Source organism: Erythrolamprus reginae, chromosome 1 (assembly GCF_031021105.1).
Source record: "Erythrolamprus reginae isolate rEryReg1 chromosome 1, rEryReg1.hap1, whole genome shotgun sequence".
Classification (NCBI taxonomy): domain Eukaryota; kingdom Metazoa; phylum Chordata; class Lepidosauria; order Squamata; family Dipsadidae; genus Erythrolamprus; species Erythrolamprus reginae.
Genome location: NC_091950.1, coordinates 41434188 through 41462176, shown reverse-complemented (window position 1 = coordinate 41462176; position 27989 = coordinate 41434188). Strand labels below are relative to the sequence as shown.

Sequence of the window (27989 nt, the reverse complement as noted above, 5' to 3'; positions counted from 1 at the left end):
ATAGATAGATATGGTAGATAGATAAGGAGAGAATATGTATGATATATAAGATATATAAATATTGTAAGCAGAGATGGTTAAACATTTCATTTCCTTTTCACTATTAAGCAAGTCAACCCAATTCCTACTTCTAGGAGTACTCTCATTCGAGTTTTTGTATTTCTCCAAACGCTATGTGTTATATTCTTAATCTAAGCTAAATAACAAAATGTGTACTCAAGAGTACAATGGGAATAAAAATGTGTATCTTGTCAAATGAAATTTGATTGTCCCTGCTGACACAACTGGAAGTTTTCACGTTTCCTTTAAAAAGAATTTGAGACATAATGTTGTTTTATTAAAATAGGTGCATTAAGCCCTACTAGAGATTTAATATGTTTCTTATTTCTTCTTTGGTTTTTTAAATAAAAAATGTGCCTTTATAGTTCAGCAGCACAAGGTCAATATCTTTGGATGTCAAACACAGTAAAATAATAGGGGCTGTCAGAAGCCCATAGATTTATCTATTCCTGATATAGGGGAAGAAATTGAACCTGTATAAAACTTTGCAGTGTAAACTGCTGTTTGCTCCCTGCTTTAGTTTGTCAATTGCTTCTTTCTTCCAAACCAGTTTTTTATTGCAATTTCCCCAATAGTCAATATTTTGGGGTCATTCTGACTATTATCACCAGACAAAGGATGACATGTGAAATTTTTCCTACTGATTCTGTGGGTGTGGCTTATTCTGCAGGTGTGGCTTGGAGGTCAGATGGGTGTGGCTTCAGGTGGGTATAGCCATGTGGTCATGTAACTGGGGGAGTGGCCAGGTTGTCATGTGACCGGGTAGGGTTAACCAATTTAACTGTCCATTTTGCCAGGGAGCAGGGGGTTAGACTAAATGATCTCTGAGCTCCCTTCCAGACTTTGTTGTGCTGTTTCAAAGCATCGTCTGGAGCTGTGTCTAGTGCAAGCCAGGTTTGTGGTCCGTTCTCCTTCCTTCCTTCCTTCATTCCTTCCTTCCTTCCTTCCTTCCTTCCTTCCTTCCTGCCTGCCTGCCTGCCTGCCTACTTCCTTCCTTCCTTCCTTCCTTCTTTCTTTTCTTTCTCTATTTTTTTTCTGGGAAGCAACCCCCCCCCAAATAAAATATTACTCATAATAAAAGGCTCACAGAAAAACAGGGAAAAATTAAGCTGCTAACAAAGAACCTTCCTAAAGCTCATTCTACATTCCTGCCTGATGGAGATATTGAGAGAATGATCATACAGAAAGTGGAAGCCTTATGTTTGGCTCCATTTACACAAGCAAGCAAATAGATCCATAGAAAACCCATTCAAGACAGGATATTTTGAAGTTTTCCCATGGCATGTTTTTGCAGGTAACAAAACACAGTGGTAGAAACAGAATAAGTAGCCCCACTCTCTTGACCCGACACAGGATGAAAGTCTTTTAGCCACAACGGGAATCACCCAAACACAAAGCCCATATTGCACAAACCCCAAAATTTCAAAAGCATAAAACCATGTAAGAATATTTCCTTTTATCCACTGCTGAATGTCACTTCACTTCTGCAATTAAAAAACTTCCTTCCGAGCAGCTTCCAAAGGCTTTTCCATTTAAAGCAGGAATCTCCAAGGTTTACAACATTAAGACTTGTGGACTTCAACTCCCAGAATTCTTCAGCCAGTCAAGTGGCTATGTTTGGAGACTCCTGATTTTTCTTCTTTGCCAAGGGATCTCCCGGCTGGAAAGTGAATCCTGATTTTTTTCCTTCTAACACCTCTCTCTTTATTTCTCTTTCTTCCTCCCTTCCATTCCCTTCCCTTCCCCTCTCCCTCCCTCCTACTTTTCTCTTTCTTTCAGGGGAACAGGTAGGGGGGAAAGGCTTTAAAAAATTTATTTTAAAAAATCAAAAAATGATGATGTCGGGGTGGGTGGGTGGAGCATCATGTTGCCATCCTAGTTCTCCGAACCAGGTGTCGCAACCATTACCTATTCGCAGTGAAGGGTTACCAAAATTTTTACTACCACACTGTGGGTGCGGCTTATGCAGGATGCCCTGAATTTTCTTTCAACATCTTACAGTACAAGTTGGGTGCTCTGGGGTGGAGCTCCATTTTCACTTACCCCAGTACATTCCCTGCCCACCCCTGCCTATTTGCCTGAAATGAGCTGAACCAGGAGGATTTCACTCCTGACCCAAACATAGAAACATAGAAGAAACATAGAAACATAGATGATTGACGGCAGAAAAAGACTTCATGGTCCATCTAGTCTGCCCTTATACTATTTCCTGTATTTTATCTTAGGATGGATATATGTTTATCCAAGGCATGTTTAAATCCAGTTACTGTGGATTTACCAACCACGTCTGCTGGAAGTTTATTCCAAGCATCTACTACTCTTTCAGTAAAATAATATTTTCTCATGTTGCTTTTGATCTTTCCCCCAACTAACCTCATATTGTGTCCCCTTGTTATTGTGTTCACTTTCCTATTAAAAACACTTCCCTCCTGAACCTTATTTAACCCTTTAACATATTTAAATGTTTCTATCATGTCCCCCCTTTTCCTTCTGTCCTCCAGTCCAGACTATACAGATTGTGTTCATTAAGTCTTTCCTGATAGGTTTTATACTTAAGACCTTCCACCATTCTTGTAGCCCGTCTTTGGACATGTTCAATTTTGTCAATATCTTTTTGTAGGTGAGGTCTCCAGAACTGAACACAGTACTGTATTCCAAATGTGGTCTCACCAGCGCTCTATATAGCGGGATCACAATCTCCCTCTTCCAAACCTTTAGATTTATTTAACTTTGCAAATCTTGAGGGTCATTAATATTTCCATCATAATTGAGGTGATGAAGAGCACAGTTTTACCTGGGGCATTTCAAGTCAGTGAAACCTGAAGAGACAATAAAAGGATTACTATACAAGCTTCTCTCCTGAAAGGAGAGGTTGCCCTGTCTTCTGGGTAGTATGTGAAATGGCTTTTTTTTAAGCCAGTCAAAGATAGGGAACGCTCCTCAACTCTGGTCTATAAAATGAAGACATGCAGAGCAACAGCTAGTTTTAGAAGGTCACAAGAAAGCTAGTTAGACTAGATTTCAGGAGGAAGCAAAACTCTTGAAATATGCAATTTCACATACAAAAATCAGTACTGACTAAATCATCATCTACTATTTTGGCCTAGGGAAATGAGAAGAAAAATAACTTGATCCACAAATATCAACATATTTTCGTTTTAGATATTACACTCAACTTCTTTTATTGCTTGAATCTTTTGTATTTGTATTATTATTTTGTAAGCCGCCCTGAGTCCTTTGGGATTGGGCGGCATAGAAGTCAGATGGATGGATGGATGGATAAACAAACAAACATGCAGAACTTCCAACAACTTACAGAAACCAATTTGTATACATTATACAAAAGGCTAAATACAGTGTTCCCTCGATTTTCATGGGTTCGAACTTCGCAAAAAGTCTATACCACGGTTTTTCAAAAATATTAATTAAAAAATACTTTGCGGTTTTTCCCCCTATACCACGGTTTTTCCCGCCCGATTACGTCATATGTCATCACCAAACTTTCATCCACCTTTAAGAAATATGCGGGCAGTCTTGGAACGCATCCCCCGCGAAAATTGAGGGAACACTGTATCAGTGATCAGATGGGAGGGGAGGATAGTGCGAAACCAGATTCTAATAAACAACCAGGATTGTAAAGCTAAAATGAGGAAAGCTCAACAATTCATAGGCTCTAGACTTCAGGCCAGCTCTCTCAGACTGGCATCCTCCAAGTGCCACATATTTGGGTTGGAACAGCAGGTTGAGCAAGGCAGCCTAAAATAGCAATAACACTTAGACTTATTTACCACTTCACGGTGCTTTACAGCCCTCTCTAAGCGGTTTACAGAATCAGCATATTGCCCCCAACAATCTGGGTCCACATTTTACCCACCTTGGAAAGATTGAAGGCTGAGTCAACCTTGAGCCTGGTGAGATTTGAACTGCCAAATTGCAAGCAGCCAGCAATCAAGTAGCCTGCAGTCCTGCACTTTAACCACTGTGCCACCATGACTCTTAAAATCATTTGCCAAATTCAGAATGAGCATAAGTGCATGCTCACAATTTATTATACAGATAACTTTTAGGAGGAAAAAGAAGCAAAGTTAGTTGTAAACAAAGTTGTTCTAGAGATGCATAACATCTCAATGGCCAATAGGTATATGACAAATTAAAGCAATTTTAACATTCAGAGCATCATCTTTGTTATGTAGAATCAAAGACCAATAATATTTTTAAAATATTCATTTTAAAATACACCAATATCTGAATGTAAATGCAGCCAGATACAGTATATCTAAATAACACATCAACAAAATGTTTTTTTTTAAATAGAAATGTACATTGAGCAAAACCCTACCTTCCCCCAAAAGGGTATGTAAAATCTAAACAAAAATAAGATTGAAATAAATGTTAACACCTCTTTCCCATTTAAGCTAACAAGATATGCTCTTCTCTTTATAAAGGAAAAAATTGAATCCAGTTATTGCAATTAAATGCAAGAAAAAGAAACAATCTGGTAAAACTAATTGGATGTATAGTGCATCCAACTTTTTAAAGAGAGAGATAATAAGTGCTTTGCAGAACTGGTTTATGTAAATTCATCACCATAAGATGACTATAGCAGCTGAAAAGACTATGGGATACCTCTCTCATGAGAATTAACTATTTGAGTACCAGCACTGAGATCAATAATACAGAAGACCTCTATGAAACAGGATTAAGAATAAGATTTTACTTTGGTAGGGTCCAACAGTGCTTCTTTTTTGAATGAGCGTTAGGAAAAGATCCCGGTTTTCTCCAGACCTGGTAACTTCATGGATACATTAGCATTACATTTTTGGGAGCAATATAGAACTGGTTTGCCATTGTCTTCTGATATCTTCTGCTAATCTTTCAAGTCTGAAGATGAAACTCAAATACTTTGGCCACCAAATAAGAAGGAAGGACTCCCAGCCTAAAGCTGGGAACAATTGAGGGCAAAAGAAGAAGGGGGCAGCAGAGAACATGGTGGCTGGATGGAGTCACTGAAGCAGTAGGCGTCAGCTTAAGTGAACTCCAGAGGATGGTAGAGGACACGAAGGCCTGTTATTTATGTGTATAGCAACAATGTATGTGATGCTTGCAATACCAAAACATCATCAATTGAAATAAAGTTTGCTTCCTTTGCTTCCCATCTTTTAGTCTTAGTTGTAATCTATATTTTCATTGTGACTTTATTGTGATTTATGAATTGGCATATATATATATTTATGATTTCACTTTGATGTCCTTAGCCGCCCAGAATTGCCTTGCAGTAGATGAGTAGAAGTTATAAATGATATTTTGGCAGGGGGATATAAAAGGAAACAAAGGAGCAAGGAAGTAGCAAATGATAACATATAAATTTGAACAAATGAACATATTTTAGTTTCTGCCCTAACTGGAAGTGAATCATTTACTTATTTTATTTATTTTTTATTTATTTATTTTATCCAACACACAATGAGGGTTTTAGTGGGTATATATATATTATACACACATAGTAAAATACATGATGAAGGTTATAGAGGAGATACTCATAGTAAAATATATCTATGAAAGAATAGAAAAGAAGATATAGTAATAGAACATATCAATGAAAGAATAGAAGAAGAGATATAGGAATAGAGAAAAGACATAGGAGATATAGGAGAGCAATAGGACAGGAGATGGAAGGCACTCTAGTGCACTTGTACTCGCCCCTTACTGACCTCTTAGGAATCTGGATAGGTCAACCGTGGATAATCTAAGGGTAAAATGTTGGGGGTTTGGGGATGACAGTAAACCCAAAAACCTAATAGAAAGCATGTGCTTTAGTGAGAAAACAAAAAGAAATAGTCTGAGGCAGGAGTTGAAGGAATATGGTGGTCCATGAGAAAATTTTGGTGGTCCACAAAAAAATTATAGAATAGAATAGAATAGAATTTTTATTGGCCAAGTGTGATTGGACACACAAGGAATTTGTCTTGGTGCATATGCTCTCAACGTACATAAAATAAAATCTACATTTACATTTTATTTACATTTTTGTGAGTGACGTAGGGGAATGTTTAGTAGGGAAAGTTTGCCTATTTGCCGATGACTTTAAAGTGTGCAATAGGGTTGATATTCCTGGAGGCATCTGTAATATGGTAAATGGTTTAGCTTTACTAGATAAGTGGTCAAAGCATTGGAAACTGCAGTTTAATGTTTCCAAATGTAAAATAATGCACTTGGGGAAAAGGAATCCTCAATCTGAGTATTGCAATGGCAGTTCTGTGTTAGCAAAAACTTCAGAAGAGAAGGATTTAGGGATAGTAATTTCTGACAGTCTCAAAATGGGTGAGCAGTGTGGTCGGGCGGTAGGAAAAGCAAGTAGGATGCTTGGCTGCATAGCTAAAGGTATAACAAGCAGGAAGAGGGAGATTGTGATCCCGCTATATAGAGCGCTGGTGAGACCACATTTGGAACACTGTGTTCCGTTCTTGAGACCTCACCTACAAAAAGATATTGACAAAATTGAACGGGTCCAAAGACGGGCTACAAGAATGGTGGAAGGTCTTAAGCATAAAATGTATCAGGAAAGACTTAATGAACTCAATCTGTATAGTCTGGACTGGAGGACAGAAGGAAAAGAACAAATAGTCATACCTGAAGTGTTGGCAAAACACAATGTTTTAAAAGGGAACAGGCAAATCTACTAGGAACATGGGACCAATTGAGACCAGTTTTATCTAGAAAAGTTTGTAGATAGAAACATAGAAACATAGAAGTCTGACGGCAGAAAAAGACCTACTGGTCCATCTAGTCTGCCCTTATACTATTTTCTGTATTTTGTCTTAGGATGGATATATGTTTATCCCAGGCATGTTTAAATTCAGTTACTGTGGATTTATCTACAACGTCTGCTGGAAGTTTGTTCCAAGGATCTACTACTCTTTCAGTAAAATAATATTTTCTCATGTTGCTTTTGATCTTTCCCCCAACTAACTTCAGATTGTGTCCCCTTGTTCTTGTGTTCACTTTCCTTTTAAAAACACTTCCCTCCTGGACCTTGTTTAACCCTTTAATATATTTAAATGTTTCGATCATGTCCCCCCTTTTCCTTCTGTCCTCCAGACTATACAGATTGAGTTCATTAAGTCTTTCCTGATACGTTTTATGCTTAAGACCTTCCACCATTCTTGTAGCCCGTCTTTGGACCCGTTCAATTTTGTCAATATCTTTTTGTAGGTGAGGTCTCCAGAACTGAACACAGTATTCCAAATGTGGTCTCACCAGCATTCTATATAGCGGGATCATAATCTCCCTCTTCCTGCTTGTTATACCTCTAGCTATGCAGCCAAGCATCCTACTTGCTTTCCCTACCGCCTGACTGCACTGTTCACCCATTTTGAGACTGTCAGAAATCACTACCCCTAAATCCTTTTCTTTTGAAGTATTTGCTAACACAGAACTGCCAATACAATACTCAGATTGAGGATTCCTTTTCCCCAAGTGCATTATTTTACATTTGGAAACATTAAACTGCAGTTTCCATTGCTTTGACCATTTATCTAGTAAAGCTAAATCATTTACCATATTACAGACGCCTCCAGGAATATCAACCCTATTGCACACTTTAGAGTCATCGGCAAATAGGCAAACCTTCCCTACCAAACCTTCCCCTATGTCACTCACAAACATATTAAAAAGAATAGGACCCAGAACAGACCCTTGTGGCACACCGCTTGTAACCTGACTCTGCTCAGAATACTCGCCGTTAACAATAACTCTCTGATGTCTACGCTTCAACCAGCTGCAAATCCATTGAACTATCCAGGGATTAAGTCCAATCTTCACTAATTTATCTATCAGCTCTTTATGTGGAACCGTATCAAAGGCTTTGCTGAAGTCCAGGTAGGCAATATCAACGGCACCACCTTCATCCAACACCTTTGTGACATAGTCAAAGAAATCAATGAGATTAGTCTGACATGATTTCATTTGTCTGAGCTATAGCCTCCCTAAAAAATCCCATTGGACTAATTTGTAGTTCTAGTTTGTCTGAAGAGGGAGAGCTAATTTGTGCATTTGGCAACTGAATGTTTCTTTTTTATTTTTCACATGTTACACAATCAAACAAATCAAAAATAATCATTTCAGGGACTGCTTAGTATCTTTTGATATAATGCCTATAGATACTGCCTAGTATCTTTTGACATTGTGGCAGTATTCTAGAAAAGAATTTAATGCCTGCAGAGATATGACAGCTGATAACAACCCATACAGGTATTCTGCATATGATAAACAAGAAATAAAGGTTCATACTAGCTTGTTCTTCGTGAAATACGAACATAGAGTATCAACATTTATCCATGTGCATATTGTTATAAGTGTTCACAAAAATTACTTGCTTCCAAAACTAATACTTATATATATGTAGTTTGAGTTATATATATATAACAGAGGAAATAAGAATGAAGATCAGTAGCACCAAATGTTGGAGGTTCAAATCTCAACACAACCATGACATTGAGATATTCAACCAATGGAACTGCCTGCCAGGGGAGGTGGTGAACTCCCCAACTCTGGACACCTTCAAGAGGAGATTGGACTTCCATTTGGCTGGGGTGCTGTAGGGTTTCCTGCTCAGGCAGGGGGTTGGACTCGATGACCTAACGGTCCCTTTCAACTCTATTAATAAATAAATAAATAAATAAATAAATAAATATTCTGTGCAGTCATTACTATTATCGCTCAAACTAACCCACTCATAGGTCTGTTATGAGAACATCAAGAAGAAGAATGCTACTGCCTCAACTACTTGTAGCTGTAACTATAACTGAAAAATTCAAAGGGAAAGGGCATTATGATACAATTATGAAACAATACATCCTTCCTCATCTACTGTACATCAACAATCAGTTGTTATTGCAACAGAGAGTTATTCAAGTCAATTAAAGACACATAATTGTATTTCCATATATTAGTCCATATGTCAGGGTTCCAAATAGCACCAAAAACTAAACCAGAGTCCAACGTAAAGTATTCATCAAAGTTCCCATTTATTAGCAGAGCCATGTTGCCACTTCTGGTAGAACCCAAATCTGAAGTCCCAAGGATTTCTCCATCTAGTTGAAAGTTCAAGCCCTTGTCCCCACACTCCCAAGTCCATCATGTTGACCAATCTCCATCTGAGAACTTGACATTGTCAGATGAAGAGGGATTGACCATCTCTTTCCTTGCAGGTGCAGGAGTCAAAAGTTAAAGGATGACCTTGGCAATCTAAAAGGAATTTGTTATGGCTACATGCAGACATACCTCCTGCAATTACCCCTCCAAAATTCCCACAGCAAAGAATATATTTTAAAATAGCATAAAGTGTGGCAGGCCAAATAACCCAAGTAAAATGGCTTCAGCCTGACACCAAACACAGAGACATCCCATTTGGAATCAGACCCTGATAAATGATATAACGATAAACTAATAATGATAAATTAGGTTGAATGTGTATGATTGTATAGTTAGGGATTTTATTATGTATTAACGTTTTTAAACTGATTTAACTTCTACTATTAGATTTGTAATGTATTGTATCACTATTATGTTGTGAGCCGCCCCGAGTCTTCGTAGAGGGGCGGCATACAAATCTAATAAACTATAAACTATAACTATAACAGAAGCAGACACATCTGTGTTTAGCTAACCATAAATTCCCCAGATGAAAACAACAAAAATGCTTTGCAAGTGATGTCAGACTCTCATTTTACAACTATGGTACAATACAGAAAAGGAAGAGCCAACTGCATCCATTCCCTACCATAATCATCTCGTTTCATTTTTATCTTCCATAGTTGAGATCCTTTGATGAACAAATGTTAGTATTCAAATGCATACAGATGCTTGAGCCAGCCATCATGTAGTGCCAGGAGAGAAAACAAAAGGATGCAATACAAAAGAGCAGAGGCAAAATGCTCCTTCCTGTTTCTCCTCATTGGAACATGATCAGATGAGAGAAACGAAGATGCCAGAAGAGCTGGAGACTAAGCGTTATGAGTGATGGGGAACTAAGCAAAACTTTGAAACAAAAGAATCAAGATGTATGAGATCACACTGTTCAAAACACCTAACAGGGACACCACAAATGTTTTCTACAATGTAGGACATATTTTAATGATTACTATCAAGATCGTGAGAAGTGACAGTACTGCTTTATACTGCACTAGTGAAGCCACACTTGGAATACTGTCTCCAATTCTTGTCATGATGATGGAAAAAAGATGCTGAGAACCTAGAAAGAGTGCAGAGTAGAACAACAAAGATGATAAGGGTTCTGGAGGCTAAATCCTTATGATGGATGGTTAAACGAACTAGGTATGTCTAGCCTAATAAAGCTTTACGGGTGACACGATAGCTATCTTTTTGGTACTTGAAGGGCACCTGAGGATAGGACAAAAAGCAATGGGTAGAAGCTCATTGAAGAGAAATCCAACTTGGAACTAAGAAGAAATGCCCTTATATGTGAGAAGAATTAATCAACAGCCTCCCAGAATTGTGGGTACTCCATTATGGAAAGTTTTCTCTTATTTATTTATTTGTTTGTTTGTTTTTTCAAATATAACAAAAAAAAAGACATACACAAAAACATACACATACAACATTTGGGAAACAAAAGTTTCCCCACTTTTTTTTTTAAAATGTTCGATCAGAGAATTTTACTTCTTGTACATAGTATTAATTCTTTAATTCTTTTATTTGACGCATTGCTTTGCTTGAATTTTTATTTATTTCTTTGCTGCTCTTTCCTTTAACCAGTCATAAAATTTTGCCCATATTTTATAATATTCTGAATCTTCCTTTCCCTCTAATTTTTTGGATAACCTGTCCATCTCTGTATAGTCCAATATTTTTTACTTACTAGGTATATTCTCTTCCGGTGTTTTATCCATTTTCCATTATTGGGCATATGCTATCCTAGCAGCTGTTAATATGTGTATAACTAAGTATCTTACCTCTTTTTCCATTTTTTAAAATTAAAAATACCCAATAAATACAATTCTGGTTTTTTTTCAAATTCTTCTTTTATTATTTCTTTTAACCAGACTGTTATTTTATTCCAGAATTTTTTTGCTTGTACACATGTCCACCATTGATGATAGAACGTGCCTCTTTCTTTTTTGCACTTCCAGCATAATGGGGATGTTTTTGGGAACATTTTTGAAAGTCTTTCCGGTGGTAGATGCCACCTGTAAAACATTTTTAATTGGTTTTCCTTGAATGCAGTCGATTTTGTCATTATGGAAAGTTTTCAAGATATTAAATAACCATTTGTCGGAGATATGTATAAGGTCTCCTGTATTTGCAGGAGGTTGGACTAGAAGACCTCCAACCTCCCTTCCAGCCCTATAACTCTATGATTCTTTTTTTTAAAGTTTTTATTCACAAATAGAAAAACAATACAATTCAAAAAGAATAGTAAACGACTATTGCAAACATGAGAAAAAGAGAGAGAAAAGAAGATAGAATAAAAAGAAAATAGAAAAAGAAAGGAAAATGGTTACGTTGTACATCATTTTCATTTTGTTTGCATTCCTGATGAATCAAAAAGCAAACTCTATATATCTCCTGGTTGCTTTATCTAATCCATATATCAATTGTTTACATGTTTTTGTGTTATTTATAGTTATCAATTATATCCATATATTATTTACTTGTTTATTAGTTATTTCTTCTGGTTTCAAGCCATTCATACAGATTTTCCCAAATTGTGTAAAAGTCTTTCTCTTGTTTATTTTGTAGTTCAAAAATGAGCCTGGACATTTCAGCACAATCCATAAGTTTCTTTATAATCATATTATCTGTTGGGAGGTTATTATCTTTCCACATTGATTCTACCGGTATGATTCTGCTCTGTTATTACTCTATAATAAGACATGTCCTGATACGTCCAACAGAACTTTTCAAGGCATGCGCTGAAATAAGCCCCACCCCAATAAGCCCACTTCCCCAACTACGTACAAGTGTCCCCTGCCCCATCTGCCACCCCCAAATTGTGGCCATACATCTTACCAGAGTCTGACATCTTGCTGCTTCTCTTTCTTAGCCAGTCTTTGCAAAGAAACTCCTTGAAAAGTAAAGAAAAACTTCTCAAAGCAATTTACAACTTCAGCTGCAGGCAGGGAGCACTGGCCATGGCTGGGCCAGCTGAGCTACCTAAGCATGACTGGGAAGAGTAAGTGGAGCCTGCGGAAAGAAGGAAGTACAGGAGAGGCTTCTGCAAGGCAAGGCTCCCCAGAAGAGACTGGCTCAATCGCAGCCCTGTCTGGTGACTCATAAGATGGAGGGGCTTCCAGGGCGTGCCAGCGGGTGCTCCGGACAGTCAGTGGTCAGGTGGGGGGACTGCAGGGAGATTGGGGTGGAGAAGAGCAGGGGGGGAGAGGAAGTCTCCAATGACCATCACCATAGAGAGGAAAGCACATTCTCAGAGCAACTCAAAGAGAAAGAAAGACTTCTGCTGCTGTCCTTGCTTGCAGCCAAAGCCCCACCAGCCCCCACCCCACAGCAACGTGGAGAGATGCAAAAATACCCTTTCACCTGCTGGCCCCAGGATCTGCCTCCCTGCACCTCTGGCTCAGCTGGCGACTCTCTCGGTGGGCTCCATAGAAGGCCCTCCTGCCACCTCACTTCTTTCCCGATGATCTCCATGCCGCTGGGCATGAGTTAACACCAAACATTTCAAAACGCCACTGGAGGCAGAGGCCAGAGGAGCCAATCCAATCCCGTGGGGTGTATGTACTTTGTGTCGGTGCCTGCGTACACCCGCCTCTCGCTTGTTCTCTCTCTCTCTCTCAGGCAAAAAAGTGGCTCCTGGCCAGGGGAGAGAGAGAGGGGATGGAGGGACGGAGAGGAGGAGAGCAAGTGAGAGGCAGGTGTGCATAGATGCTGACACAAAGTGTGCACACCCTATGGACTGGCTCATCTACTCTGGGCTCTGCCTCCTACACCCTCAAAATAATAAGACCTCCTTGATACTAAGGCTAAGGCCATATTTTGGAGGTCCCAAAAATATAACACAGGGTCTTATTTTGGGGGAAACACAGTAGTAGTATACATACACAACAATGTGAAATCATAGCTGCCAGCTCCTTGGAGTTGGCGTTCCTAGTCATCGAACTCTTTCCAAGAACCTAGGATGTTGCAATGTATTCACGTAGCATAAATGTAGATCCAAGCAGCATAGCCTTTTACAATTAAAAATTGGAAATTTTGTCACTACACGTATTTTCCAAGTGCCAGCAATATATTTTTCAATATTGCACCCATAGTGCCAATAACCAATGGGATTATCATATCTGTTTTATGCCATGATTTTTCAATTTTTATTTTTATTTATCTGTTTGTTTATTAACTTTATGTGTTGCTCCTCTCCCCTACAAGGAGATTCTGGATGGCACCCAAGATGCTTTCTAAGCCTAATTCTTAGCCTTCTATTCCACTATCTGCTGCTATTGCTACATCAATTACCCATATTTTATTCTTTTTAAGCGTAGCTATCTGTGATGTGCCAAGACTTTAACAATTTCTACTTAAAAACCTGACATGTTTTAACCTGCTAATTATCATGTATTTTTTCACCTTTACATTTTTTTGCTTACCATTTTTATTACTGGTACATTTTTACAGATGTTCCAGGGAATCATTTTAGTGACTGTATTATGTCAGTGTTTATAATCGGTTTGTGCAATCTCCTTGCACAAGTTGAGTATATGATCTACTGTTTCTTCTGCTGCTTTGCACAATCTACATTTGATGATTTTTTTAAAAAAAAAATCTGGCTTTGACTGCATTACTTCAAATAGCCTGCTTTTGAACAGCCAAAGTTAAGACTTTTGGTTTTTTAAAATATTATAACTGCAAGGGATTGCCAGGTTATTATTATCATCATCATTTATTAAACGTGTATGTGCCTGAGTCGCAACAATCAAAGAAGTTATAATGCAATCAATAAATGTGGGGGAACTGAGACATCTCCCCTACCTATGTAGTTTTGCGCATGATATGACTGTATGTATGATTTTTATATATTGGGGTTTCTTGCTTTTAGACTTTCTAAATGTAATACTGTTATTTTAGACTCTAATTATTAGATTTGTCATTATGCATTGTTTTTATCACTGTTGTGAGCCGCCCTGAGTCTACGGATAGGGGCGGCATACAAATCTAATAAGTAAGTAAGTAAGTAAGTAAGTAAGTAAGTAAGTAAGTAAGTAAGTAAGTAAGTAAGTAAGTAAGTAAATAAATAAATAAATAAATAAATAAAAATATAATAATAATAATAATAATAATAATAATAATAATAATAATAATAATGAAAGAGAAAAGATAGCAAGCACAACAGATCAGATTGAATGCAGTGAAGGATCTCATTCTCCCTTGCCAAAGGCCTGAATTAAAAGCTTCATAACTCTCTTCTAAATAAGAACTAAGTTGGGGCTATCTAGATCTCAAGGAAAGCCCCATCCCAAAGGACAGGCGCTGCTATAGAGAAGGTCCACTTCCAGGGTCCAAATAGGTAACATTGTTTAATGAAAGAAATCTGCAAGAACAAATAGACTGGACAGATACTATATAGGTTTCAGGCTCACATATTCTTCTATGATTTTACAAAATTCTGCAATCTACTAACCAGATCCTGACATCAAAACTGATTCCAGAACTGAACAAGGCTCATTCTTTTCATGGAAAAAAATTATCAGATTTTTCTTTCAAGGAGAGAGGGGAAAAGGAAGTTACTTCATTATTGCTATTATTAAAAAAAAACAGAACGCAATATCTACCTATCAATCTGAACTCCTTTCCACTAGGTTTCATTTTCTTCCTCTTCCCCCTCGTCCCTTTTTCTCTATAGACTGTATGTGATAACCTGAACTGTGAATCAGAGGGCAGGAAGAGTCATACTACTGAACTTTGTAAATTCACTCTAAAAGCCCTTTTACCTAAAAAGCAAGGTTAAGAAGTCTTTGAATAAATACATGCAATTAGCATATTGACTTTTGCAACAAACCTGAATGGCATTTAAGACTCAGCCAAGAATAGGCTGTTTGATGCCTGAGGTCCATCAATAAATCTTGCCAAATTTCAGTCCCATTATTTCTTTAAAATATTGCATAATTAAAAAATAAATAGTATGCCAAATATGCCACTAGAATACCTCTTGGCCGTATTTTCCAATATGTCAATTGCTGTTTGAGCCAGAATTGCTCCTCTTCCAATTGTTTCAAAGGTCCGTGGAAGCAATCCCATGGGGTACTCAAAGACCTCACCCCATTTTTTTGTAATATAACTATTTTACTTTATGAGGGAAAAAAAACCAAGTAGTTACACAATATGTAAGCAATGCCAGGCCAAACACAAAATTTACAAGAAGGGCCACTTCAAAATCCATTAGGAGATTGGGCAAACAAATGTAGCAACACACCCATGGAAAAACAATATTTCAGTATGTCATCCTGGAACAGAAAAGAGTGTTGGCTACAAAATGGAACTTTTTAAAAATGAATAAGGCACATTACAAAATCGAAACATGCCTCCTTCAGTTCACCTGAAACAGTCCAATATTAGTTGTCTCACGGTTGGCACAAGCCAAAACAAACAATGGCGATGAAAGATGAATTCAATAATCAAGAATGCTGCTTCTAGCAACAAACCAGTTTATTGCTCAATCTTCTTCACAGCCTGACCCTCTATATTTCTTATTAAGCCTCTCCTTTACTTTGTCCTGAAAAAAATAATAATAAAAAGCTTCTTATATCATGGACTTTTCTGAAGTAAAGCAGAAGAGCTATTTTAACCTTACTCTGGTCTTCATGAAATTGATATTATTATTATTATTATTATTATTATTATTATTATTATTATTATTATTATTATTATTCTAGCCTCCATAATTGCCGTTATCATCAGCAAGAATAATCATTAGTAATGCTATTCGAAAGGGGGTTTCAGTCAAGTGCAACTGAAGAGTACTGTTTTATAATCCCCCAACCAAATGCATTTAGCCCTATCCTCATCTTTTTTCCCCTCTTTGTCAAGTTATAGAAACATAGAAACATAGAAGATTGACGGTAGAAAGGGACCTCATGGTCCATCTAGTCTGCCCTTATACTATTCCCTGCATTTTATCTTAGGATGGATATATATTTATCCCGGGCAGGTTTAAATTCAGTTACTGTGGATTTACCAACCACGTCTGCTGGAAGTTTGTTCCAAGCATCTATTACTCTTTCAGTAAAATAATATTTTCTCACATTGCTTCTGATCTTTTCCCCAACTTAACACAGATTGTGCCCCCTTGTTCTTGTGTTTACTTCTGTTGTGGTTCAGCCTGAGGCTGCTCAGGGACCGGCTGTGTCTCTGCTGGCTCCATGCCCGGAGGAGGATGACAGCGAAGAGGAGGGGGCTGAATAGTCGGACGGGGGAGAGGAAAATCAGGAATTCGATGAAGGAGAACAGCATGAGATCCCCGGGGGGGGGGCCTCTCCCCAGTCAGTAGTTTGGAGTCATTAGGTGATGAGGCTCAAGCCGTCATTGACATGCGACAGAGACGGTCAGATCAAAGAAAGGAGCAATTAAAGAAGTATTATCAGCACTGAATTAGGAACAGCTGGGTTTGGGTGTGGTCCTCCTTAGCAGGGTTTAAAAGGCAGGCAAGCCCTTGAAGCCATGTGGAGTGTTATCAGTTTGGAGTTGCGTTATCCTGTCTTGTTTCTCGGCGTCTCTGTTCCTGGCTTGTGGCCCAGCAGCTTTGGAAGACCCGTGGGAGGTGTAGGTCTGCTATCTACAGCCTTGGCTTGGCAGCAAGAATTCTGTATTGCTGCATGGACTTTTGCCTTCGTGGATATATCTGAAGATACAGCATTTTCCTGTTTGTAAGGACATTTTCTGTTACCTGTGTTTTTCTTGAATTTTATACAACTGCCTTTGCCTTTTACCAGTGTGTCTGGCTTCTCTTTTTGGGTTGGTATTGGCTTCTGGAGTGACCCAGACAGAACAACTTCCCTATTAAAAATACTTCTCTCCTGAACTTTATTTAACCCTTTAACATATTTAAATATTTCAATCATGTCCCCCCTTTCCCTTCTGTCCTCCAGACTATGAAGTCTTTCCTGATAAGTTTTATGCTTAAGACCTTCCACCATTTTTGTAGCCCGTCTTTGGACCCGTTCAATTTTGTGAATATTTTTTTGTAGGTGAGGTCTCCAGAACTGAACACGGTATTCCAAATGCGGTCTCACCAGCGCTCTATACAGCGGGATCATAATCTCCCTCTTCCTGCTTGTTATACCTCTAGCTATGCAGCCAAGCATCCTACTTGCTTTCCCTACCGCCTGACTGCACTGTTCACCCATTTTGAGACTGTCAGAAATCACTACCCCTAAATCCTTTTCTTCTGAAGTATTTGCTAACACAGAACAGTTCTCTAAATGCACCCCTATTATTGTTTCTTTTTATATACCGTATATCTATAAATGTTCTAAATACTGTAAACAATAATGTGTACTAAATGATTACAGAAAAAAGGTAGAAAAGCCTATTATCTTTATAAACAGATAGAGAACATAGGTGGTAAGTTCTGGGTTACTAACTTGGAGCCAGCTAGATGAATTAGACCCATGATATTTAACCGATGACATGCTTGCAGGGGGGCATTGCATTATGGGTGTTGCCATGCGCTATCGGCCATGCATGCACCCTTTTGGTACCCGAGCAAACAAAGTTTTGCCATGACTAGATTAGACTATTACAGCCATAATACAGGCTATACAAGATAGGATTTGGTATTCAAAATATCTGGACAAAGAGGAGGACGGAAGGATATTTTATTTATTTATTTATATACCTAGAAGCCACTGAATCGCTGACAGTTCTGAAAGATTTCTGGCATTCATAAATCGGGTTAAAAACTTAACAGTAATAGAAGAAGAATAAAAACTTAACAACATACATAAATATCAGGGACATGCATCATAATAGCCTAAACACTAATACCATAGGGAGCAATATTACAATATTTCAACTGTGAAGGCCAACTGAGATAGCTAAATTATAATGTCATTCTCTGTGGCCCTTCTAGAAAAGAGTATATAGAGAGCCTATTTTACAAGATTGTATTAGCAGGGAAGATATCACTGGGAATAGACTGTCTTGCAAATACCCACATCCTGACTGACATAGACCTTCAAAAGTGAAACCAATATTTTGAACTGCACCCAATAGACCAGTGGACTGCAAATGTTTGGCCACCATGGACCGGTTCCATGGAGAAATGTTTTTCCATGCACCTGAGGGGACGTGGGTTTGCATGCTATCAGCACCTCAAGAATGGGACTTTGTGTGTGTGGTCCAGTTGCTGGCATGCCCTGGACTGGTGCCAATCCATGAACTGGGGGTTGGGGACCCCTGTAGTAGACAACTCTGCGGAGGGGGCAGCATACAAATCTAATGAATGAATGAATGAATGAATCAACCAACCAACCAACCAACCAACCAACCAACCAACCAACCAACCAACCAACAAACAAACAAACAAACAAACAAACAAACTCAAAATTGGAATAGTTCTTAAAGTAATGGTGTTGTATAAGTTAAGAGGATGCACTCACAACAACTTAAGCTATTAGCTCCATGGAGGATGCTTTGCCACAGTGCAAGTAAGAGGCGATTGAGATGTGATCGATCTCCTGGCCACAGCTCCACCTGCTTATATAACAGGTATTTTGAATCTAGAAAGATCCAGAAATTACAAGAAAATAATCAATGGTGCTAAAGGCTTCTAAGAAATAAAGCAACAGCAGAAACAGTCATATTCCCCCTATCCCTGTATCACTAAAGATAATTTGCAAGCATTGTATTCTCAGTGGCATGCATAATCTTGAAATCGCTCGGACACATAACTATGTAATAAGTTTCTTCCAAGCTTTCTGCAACTATGATCCACCATTCTCAACAACTATCTCAAGAAGCAGGAGGTTAGAGATGAGAAAATAATTATGCAGAATATCCAGGCTTTGATGGGAGAGTGGATCAGCCTTCCTTCAAGGCTGGAAACATCATTATTTCTCTTGAGGATACATTTATTATAGCCTCAAGCCAGCTTCTATTCATTGCCCTGGAGGATTTAATTTACCATTACTGTGAATTAAAAGTCTCATTTTAATAATATTGTAAGATTTTATAAAGATTTTGTTTTCCCTTTAAATGAAATAACTCAGACGTGACTCTAAATCATGTTAACTATGAAATTATAAAACTCCTTAATGCTTCAAATTCAGCTTTTATCTAAGCCTGCTTCCTTTTTTCCATCTTCATATTGTTTTATGCTGTTATTATACAACAGAAATTGGTAGATTAAATTACATTTGGAACATGGATGTTTAATTGAGATTAACACACTAATATTTAGATAATTTAACTTTTAAAGATTAAAAAAGTTTATATCAGTATTAATTATATCAGGAGGAATGACAAAGCTTTGGGGGAGGAGTTAAAAGAGGAATCAGTCAAGATTTGCTACATAGCCACAAACGGACTAAGTCCAAACCCCCCCCACCCCCCCAAATTCTGTTGACTAGTATCTAACTTCTAGGACATTAGTTTAGACTATTCCTTTGTACAGGCATAAGCAATAAATCTACTCAATTGGAATTTTACCTGTGGTCCTGGTCTTTTGTGTCTCACATCAACTGTGATTTCTAAATTGTTAATGTTGATAAATGTAAGATTGTTTAAATTTTACAAACAAAGGTAAATATGACATTAATAAACAACATCATTGTTGTTGATTATTGTTAGTATTGTTATTAAAACAAAATACATTATTTGTTGCATTATAATGATTTCTATCTTAAATGTAATACTAAAATCTCTATGGCATTGTTACTTATAGTTTCTGCATATTAAAAATGATGCAACAAAAATAAACAACAATAAACAAAAAAGAAAAAGTATTAGAGACGTTCTAACTTCCCCTTTTTGTTCCTTTTTCCAATTTGTAATAATATGTTGATGAAGACTGTCAGTCATCCAGGTAGAATTACCTGGAAGTTGACTTATGGTTTGAAAAAAAAACCCCCAAAACTACATAGATTTTCTCCACTTGATCATATTAGAAATGTAAAAAAAATTGAGTAAAAATTGACTTTGCAAGAGGTTATGAGGAAGTCTCTCTCTCTCTTTGATCATACACAATTGCTTCCCACTAGGCATAAAAATAATTTACTCTGAAAACACTGCTTACTTGCTGAATTCAGCAGTGAATCAAAGGGCATGAGTAATTAGCCCAATTCAAATACAGAAACCTCTGGAAAATCCAATTGACCGGTTTCCTACATTACCTGTGTAACCAGTTGCCCAAAATGTGACCCCTAAACCAAGTGCAGCCCACCAATCCTTTCAATGTTTTGCTAGATGTTGATCGTTTAAGTCATTCAACCACCATGTCTATTTGGACCACCATGCAAAATTGCTCCATTACGTTCTGCTTGCTGAATTCCCTGAAAAGATTTGTTCAATAGTTATCTAAACAGCTCCGCTTTTGTCAAAGAAAAAGTGGACATTTTCAGCAACTGGAACAGGTGCATGAGTCACATAAAATATTCTGAGTCCTCATGTCATTTAGGAGCCATATGTTGCCCCTCCCTGATGTAACATAATTCATCCATTACTGCTTGCAGTCTTTCCTGCCATATGCAATCCTTGCCTAAGGGAAAGCCCTTCTACTCATGTCGATCATCATTAGCAAGCTCAAACTCTCACATGCCTTCTTTTAACATTGCAGTTTCAAAGAGCTTTTTCATAAATCTTTCAGATGCCCATTAAGGGAGCCTGCTTTCTTAATTTTCTGGCTTTTATCTAGAGCTGCTTTCAATCTTCGATACACAACAGGGGTGGAGGGACAGTGTGAGGATTTACGCAGTTGTGTACACTTCTAAAGGGAGAAAATTAGGCTATGGGGAAGAATATGTCTAAGTCTCAGCATGAGTATTTGAAAAAGAAGCAGGCAAGGCAGAAAATGAAAATAGTATTTGGCTTTGGGGCAAGACAATACAGACTACAGACTCCCCATATTATTCTTTACCTTTAATTTGCTTTTTCTATGATATCACAATATAAATTTAATAATAATTAATAATAATTTATTAGATTTGTATGCCGCCCCTCTCCGAAGATTCGGGGCTGCCTCCTTTCTCTTGTTGAACTTGTCTTATGCAATAAGTGAGATAGTTTTGGTTCCTCTGATAATCAATATTAGAATTCTGAATTCAGAAATCAGATCTCATCCTGGTACTCCACAGATTATTATATAATAACTCACATACTAACGTCAGCAAGATTGGTGTTCGCACAAACTTGGAAACAAGAAAAGATACCAGATGAAGAGATGGTGATTAGGAAAATGTTAGACTGTGCTAAATTAAGTAAATTAACTTATGAATTACAGAATAAACAAAATAAGGACTACTCTAGAGTGTGGGGGAAACTGTATAATTGGATAGAAAAAAAATAAGAAATTGAACTAATATTAAAGTGAAAGAAATCAATTGTTAAGTATCAATCATTAAGTAAATTAATATGTATATATATAGGTATGTATATATGTTTTATGTTGTTCGCTTGTTTGTATTATAATTAAAAATTAAAAAAAAAATTAAAAACCTAGATATGTTAGATTCCAATATCAATAAATCAATTCCTTCAAGCATATTGACAATGAATAACAGGAGATTGAAAAAACTATCTCATTTTTGACCGGATAAAAAATGTCATCTATATCAAATGTGTTTCATTAAAAATAATTTGATGTATGAAATGTAACAATGGAAATATATGACTAAATAACAAGCACAGATCCTTACAAATATATCTATAACCCCTGCTACTGTAATACTTGTTACTGACCCAATTCTGCATCTGAGCCCACAAGAACACTGACTGTGATGGTGAAAAACCCCCAAACAAACAGAACAGAACAGTGCAGGAATTGGAGACTCTTAAAGCTGGACGCACTGAGAAAGCATCATTTGTTACACACCTTCTCTGCCTTCATGTCCATAGAATTCTATTTACCTGGATTTATCAGTTTCTTCACCAGGCATCCTGGTGTACAGCAGTGGCATTGTTTTGTATAGTTGGTATTGGACCAGGGGTCCCGAAACTTGGCAACTTTAATACTTGTAAACTTCAACTCCCAGAATTCTGGGAGTTGAAGTCCTACAAGTCTTAAAGTTGCCAAATTTGAAGATCTCTGTATTGGACTAAGCTCACAAATATTCTTTGCTGTATCATGGATCATGACTCCAACTTATAATCATCCTTGCTGCAATCTCTGAGCCTAGTTTTTCTAATTCTCTTATAAATGTAGTAATTTGGGCATATTGCTTGAAGTAGAGCCTCTTCTATGCTGAACAAAATGGAAGCAATTTCTTCCTTTCATTTATAAACTATCCATTAGTGAAGAACTAAATTTCATTTGCTCTTTTTACAGTTACACTTAGCTATAATTAGTTACTGTCCTAAGATCCTTTTAACAAGCATTATTACCAAGCTACATATCCCCAAACTCTTCCTATATTTTTTTCTCCTAAAGAAAAAAATTATATTTGTCTCAACTATATTTGATTTGTTTATTTTTAGCTGACTTCTCTAAGCTATCAATATTATTTTGCATTTTGTTTCTCTCCTTTGAATTGTCAAAGTTGATATATGCAGGTCCTTCACCTTTGTGTTCATGCCATAAATAAAAAATGTTTAAGAGCAGCTGGACCCAAATCAAGCCTTGTGGTACCCATTCGTTATTTTATTCCAGTATGACTAGCAACTGTTGATCCGCACTCTCTGGAGTATTGCTTTTAAGCCAACTGTGGCTTGTAGCTATTAGCTAATAGACATGTAATTCTCCATATTTAATCAACCTATAAATCAGAATGTCTAGGGCTATTCTATCAAATGCTTTCCTGGGAGGGGGGAGATTTTTAAAAAGGACTATCATAATCATTAAAGATGCTAAAAGGATAAATTCATAGCAGGAAATAATGGTTGGAATGGTAACTGCATTTTCACATTACCTATATCAGTGTTTTTCAACCAGTGTGCCGTGGCACACTAGTGTGCCGTGAGACATGGTCAAGTGTGCCGCGAAGCTCAGAGAGAGAAAGAAAGCAAGCAAGAGAGAAAGAAAGCAATAGAGAGAGAGAAAGAGAGGGAGGGAAGGAGAGAGAGAGAGAAAGACATAGAGGGAGGTAGGGAAGGAGAGAGAAAGAGAGCAAAAAAGAGAGGAAGGAAGGAAGAGAAAGAAAGAGGGATGGAGAAAGAAGGAAGGGAGAGAAAGAGGGAGGGAGAGAGAAATAGAGCGAAAGGGAGGAAGAGAGAGAGAGAGAATTTTTTTGTCCAAACTTTTTTTAGCCCCCACCCTCCCCCCGCTCAATGTGCCCCAGGGTTTCGTAAATGTAAAAAATGTGCCGCGGCTCAAAAAAGGTTGAAAATCACTGACCAATATAATCTCCATTCTGAGGTACAATTGTCACAAATATCTAACAGGATATGAAGCTTTTTTGAAAAATCTGGACTTTGGTAGAATCCCCACCTCCACCTAAATGATTCATTTTCCAGTAGTGTTCATGGCACAGCTTCCTTTCTTTGCCTGTTGGCATACTTACTTTCACCCTGTCTCCATTACTTCCAATCAAATCTCTGATCCTTCTATATCTGCCTTCGGAAAAAAACTCACTCCACAAAACACATCCAAAAAAATACCTTTTTGCTTCTTAAAAACAATTGGTACATCTTAATAAAGCAATCTTTATTGATTGCTCTGTTTCATTTACGTCTCATGTACTGGTCTAAAGAGAAAAGCTTTCATATTCAATCAGGCTGTTTATGCGCAGTCTCCCAGGGCTTATTTGGATGTTCACTACTACAAGTGAGAAATGCAAATGTAACAGAAATGTCTGATGGAGACTCAGTTTGGGATTTCTGCTATTGTCACTCACAATGAATTCTCCCCTTCTTGCAGAGGAAATACTTAGGCTTCTTCTTTAGATAGGATGCTGTACTGGGAACCTGAAATACTAGTTTTTCTAGTATCTGCAATTTCCAGCTGATGTGACCAACCAGTCTCGCTACTTCCCAGTATGCATTTTAAAAATATGTATATCCACCACCACATTAATTTTAAAAAAGTAAAGAAAGAGAAAGGATTCCTCTTTTGAATTTGAGATATTTATTTCCTTTTCCAATCAACTATTTTTTTAAAAAAAACAAAATACTTTGATTTACTCTGAAAAAAGCATAAATAGGGATATTTCTAGTCTGGTGAATTCTAACACATAGCCAAATATAATAGTACCAATTTTTTTTCTTTTTCTAGTAGTAAAGAAAAAAATCTAAAATCTTTTGAACGCGCCAGGCAACTACAAAAGGAAAATGTTTCCTCTTCCTTCCTTCCTTCCTTCTCTATCCCAGCAACCTCTACAAAAGAGTCAGAGTAACTGGATAACAAAAGCTTCCTGAAAGTATCCTAAATTTAGCAAGTAGATAAATAATTTCACAGAATAGAAAAGAGCTATTTATATCCATTTGAGTCCAACTCTCCCTCAAAGGTGTAATCTTTAAACGGGTTTGATTCATATTCTAATACGCTGCAACTGTAAAACAGTCCAGTTATAGACAATAACCCCCAATTAACTTTGGCTGATCATAGAAACTAAGTTGCATCTAATTAATAGTTGACTATTAGAAAAAGCTTGGGGGTGTAGTTTAGCCTAGGAGGGAGGAAAATGAATTACAGGATGGGAATAAGGGCCGTGCATAAGTGCACCAGCGTGCCTAATGTTTCTCTATTATTAGTACCAATATCATGTATATAAACATGGTTATATCTTTGCATAATACCAATACGTACTTGACAAAATAAATACCGTAAATACAATTTCCTTATTTTGATAAAGGTTTTCCCAATCAGTGTCAGTCCAGAGGTGATGAGTTTCTGTGCCAATAGGCTATGTTCTAATGATCAAATATTTGTCCTCACTTCTACCTCTAAAGATGCCAGCCACAGTTGTTGGCAAAACATTTGGATATCAAATAATTATAACATAGCCTATCAGGCAGAAGTTCCCATGAAATTGTCAAGAAAACTATATAGACATTTCCATGTAGTCCTATGTCCTATGAATTCAAATCAACTGAGGATTCACCTTTAATTTTAAAATAATGGCATCTTTTTTAAAAACACTGCAGTAAATTATTTAACCCAGTTAAGGAAGGTTTTTATGAATGTGAAAATCTTTTCTCTGGATTTTTTCCTGGAATATCAGGAGAGTCTATAGCCAGATGGTTACCCAAAACAGAAAGAAAACAGTCATTTTGAGCTCTTTAAATTTCATTTTAATTTATCAATACGTTTATAGTATGAAACAGGCCAATTTCTCAGCTTTAGCAGTTTTATAGAGTTTTTGACTAGGCAGGATGGTAATCCACTCCTAGACTAGACTAGTCATGAGGAATTTTAATAACCCACCTAACACAAGATTAGTGAAGCTTCAAGAGGTCCAACAGCCTTCGCCCTTCTCAGGGCAACAGGTTCTTTTAATTATTATTATTATTATTATTATTATTATTATTATTATTATTATTATTATTATTAATTAAATGTGTATGCCTCCCCTCTCCGCAGACTCGGGGCATCTCACAACAGCAACAGAAAACAATACTGTATATAATACAAATTCAATAATTAGAAAGCTAAAAACCCATATTTTTTTTAAAAAAAAACATGCACACAACATACCATACATAAACAGTATAGGCCTGGGGAATATATTTCAGTTCCCCCATGCCTGACGGCAGAGGTGGGTTTTAAGGAGTTTGCGGAAGGCAAGGAGGGTGGGGGCAGTTCTAATCTCAGGGGGGAGCTGGTTCCAGAGGGTCGGGGCCACCACAGAGAAGGCTCTTCCCCTGGGACCCGCCAAACGACATTGTTTAGTCAACGGGACCCGGAGAAGGCCAACTCTGTGGGACCTAATCGGTCGCTGGGATTCGTGCTCCTCAAGCTCCACCTAAAATCCCAAATTTCGAAGAGTAAGGACCAGCTCGCCTGCATCATCTGTACAAGGTTATCCACACAACAGCATTTTATCATTTACAAATTGTCTGTGTCTTTTAATCACTGTCACAACCTTCATGTCTTAGGACAATTAGATTTAAACAGCTTAAAAATGCATCAGAGCATTCAAATAAATTTAAAATCCAGCAGAAGTAGCTGGATCTGGATTTCTGGTAGCTGGATTTGCTAGTACACATCTAGTAAATTAGATTGTGAAGTTGTAGTCACAAATATCACATTCCTAAAATACATCCCATTTTAGGAATGCGGTATTTGTGACTAGTATTTTATTATCTAATTTCCTAGATGTGTACTAGCAAATCCAGCTGCCAGAAATCCAGTTATCAGAAATATTAGAAAAGCCAGGCACTAGCAATTCTGCTACCAGATATCCAGGTCAATCTACCTACTACATTAAGTAGCAGTAGTAGTGGTACTCACAAATACCACATTCCTAAAATATATCCCACTTTAGTCAACAATAGAATACAAGTCAGCAAGAAACTAGCATAGTTTATGCTCACTAAGCTTCCTATATACTAAATGCTCTCCAGATGTTTAACTTTTCGATTCTCACTCAGTGGCAAAACAAAACAAAACTTAATATCAACCACTCCAAACTTGACTGTAAAAAATACGACTTTAGCAATCGAGTTGTCGAAGCGTGGAACCCATTACTGGACTCCGTGGTGTCAACCCCCAACATTTTTCCCTTAGACTATCCATGATTGACCTCACCAGGTTCCTAAGAGGTCAGTAAGGGGCAAGCATAAGTGCACTACTGTACCTTCCGTCCCCTGTCCAATTGCCCCTCCTATATTTTATATATCTTTTCTTCCATTCATATATCTTTTCCTCTATTCTTCATTAACGTATTCTATTCTCATATCTTTTCTTCTATCCTTTCCCTGATATTTACTACTACGTGTTTTTATTCTCTTTACTTTCAATTTGTATTGGACAAAATCGATAGATAGATAGATAGATAGATAGATAGATAGATAGATAGATAGATAGATAGATAGATAGATAGATAGATAAGTCAGAGGGCAACTAATTAAGGACAGCTACACCATACTAGAATTGCATTTTGTTCTAGTCTTATAAAAGCATAGAACAGCATAAGAAACTGTTCTCCCTTTTATGTTGTAAGGAAAACTGCCTAACCCACTCATAAAATATATCCCTACCTGTTTTCAATACTCTGAAGTGTTTGCAAACAGGATGAATGCCAGGGTGTGTTTTAGCATGCCATCTCCCAAAAGAAAAAAGGAGGAGGAAAAACAAGGAAAAGCACCTGGTCCTAAGCACAAAAGGCTGACTCACCTGCTTCGCATTCATTACCCTTTTAGAATGGGGACACGAGGACATGATGTACTTCTCAGAGGTAGAACAATTTTCCAGTATCAGCCAGAGCAGCTGTACATACAGCCATTTCCACCAAATAAGGGCTTCTAATAAAAGAGGGAGGGGGCGTAGTGAAGACAAAACATTACCCTTTTTCCTATGTGACCAACCTGTGCTTTCTTTCTTTAAAACAAAAGGAGACAATATGATCATCTGTAAAGGACAATTATCAAATGACTATCGCTACCATATTAAGGCCGTTATACCAAAGACTTCTTTTTGTGTATCATGCTGAAGAGATGTTCAAAACTTGTTTAAAGAAAACTGTGCTTCTTCAGAAACTTTTCAGAAATTCCAACATAATTCTTTCTTTCTTTCCAAAAGAAAAAAATCTGGGGTTGTGTATTCCAGACCCTACTTCCCAAATATTTAACATGAAAAGTGACAGGCTGCCTTCATT

The 27989-nt window shown here is 37.4% G+C and overlaps 1 protein-coding gene across 1 annotated transcript in view; it reads right to left on the bottom strand.

Annotated features, from left to right (window-relative positions):
- The window catches only part of MNAT1 (MNAT1 component of CDK activating kinase), a 144890-nt gene that overhangs the window by 95842 nt on the left and 21059 nt on the right, over positions 1 to 27989 (bottom strand). The window lies entirely within an intron of this gene.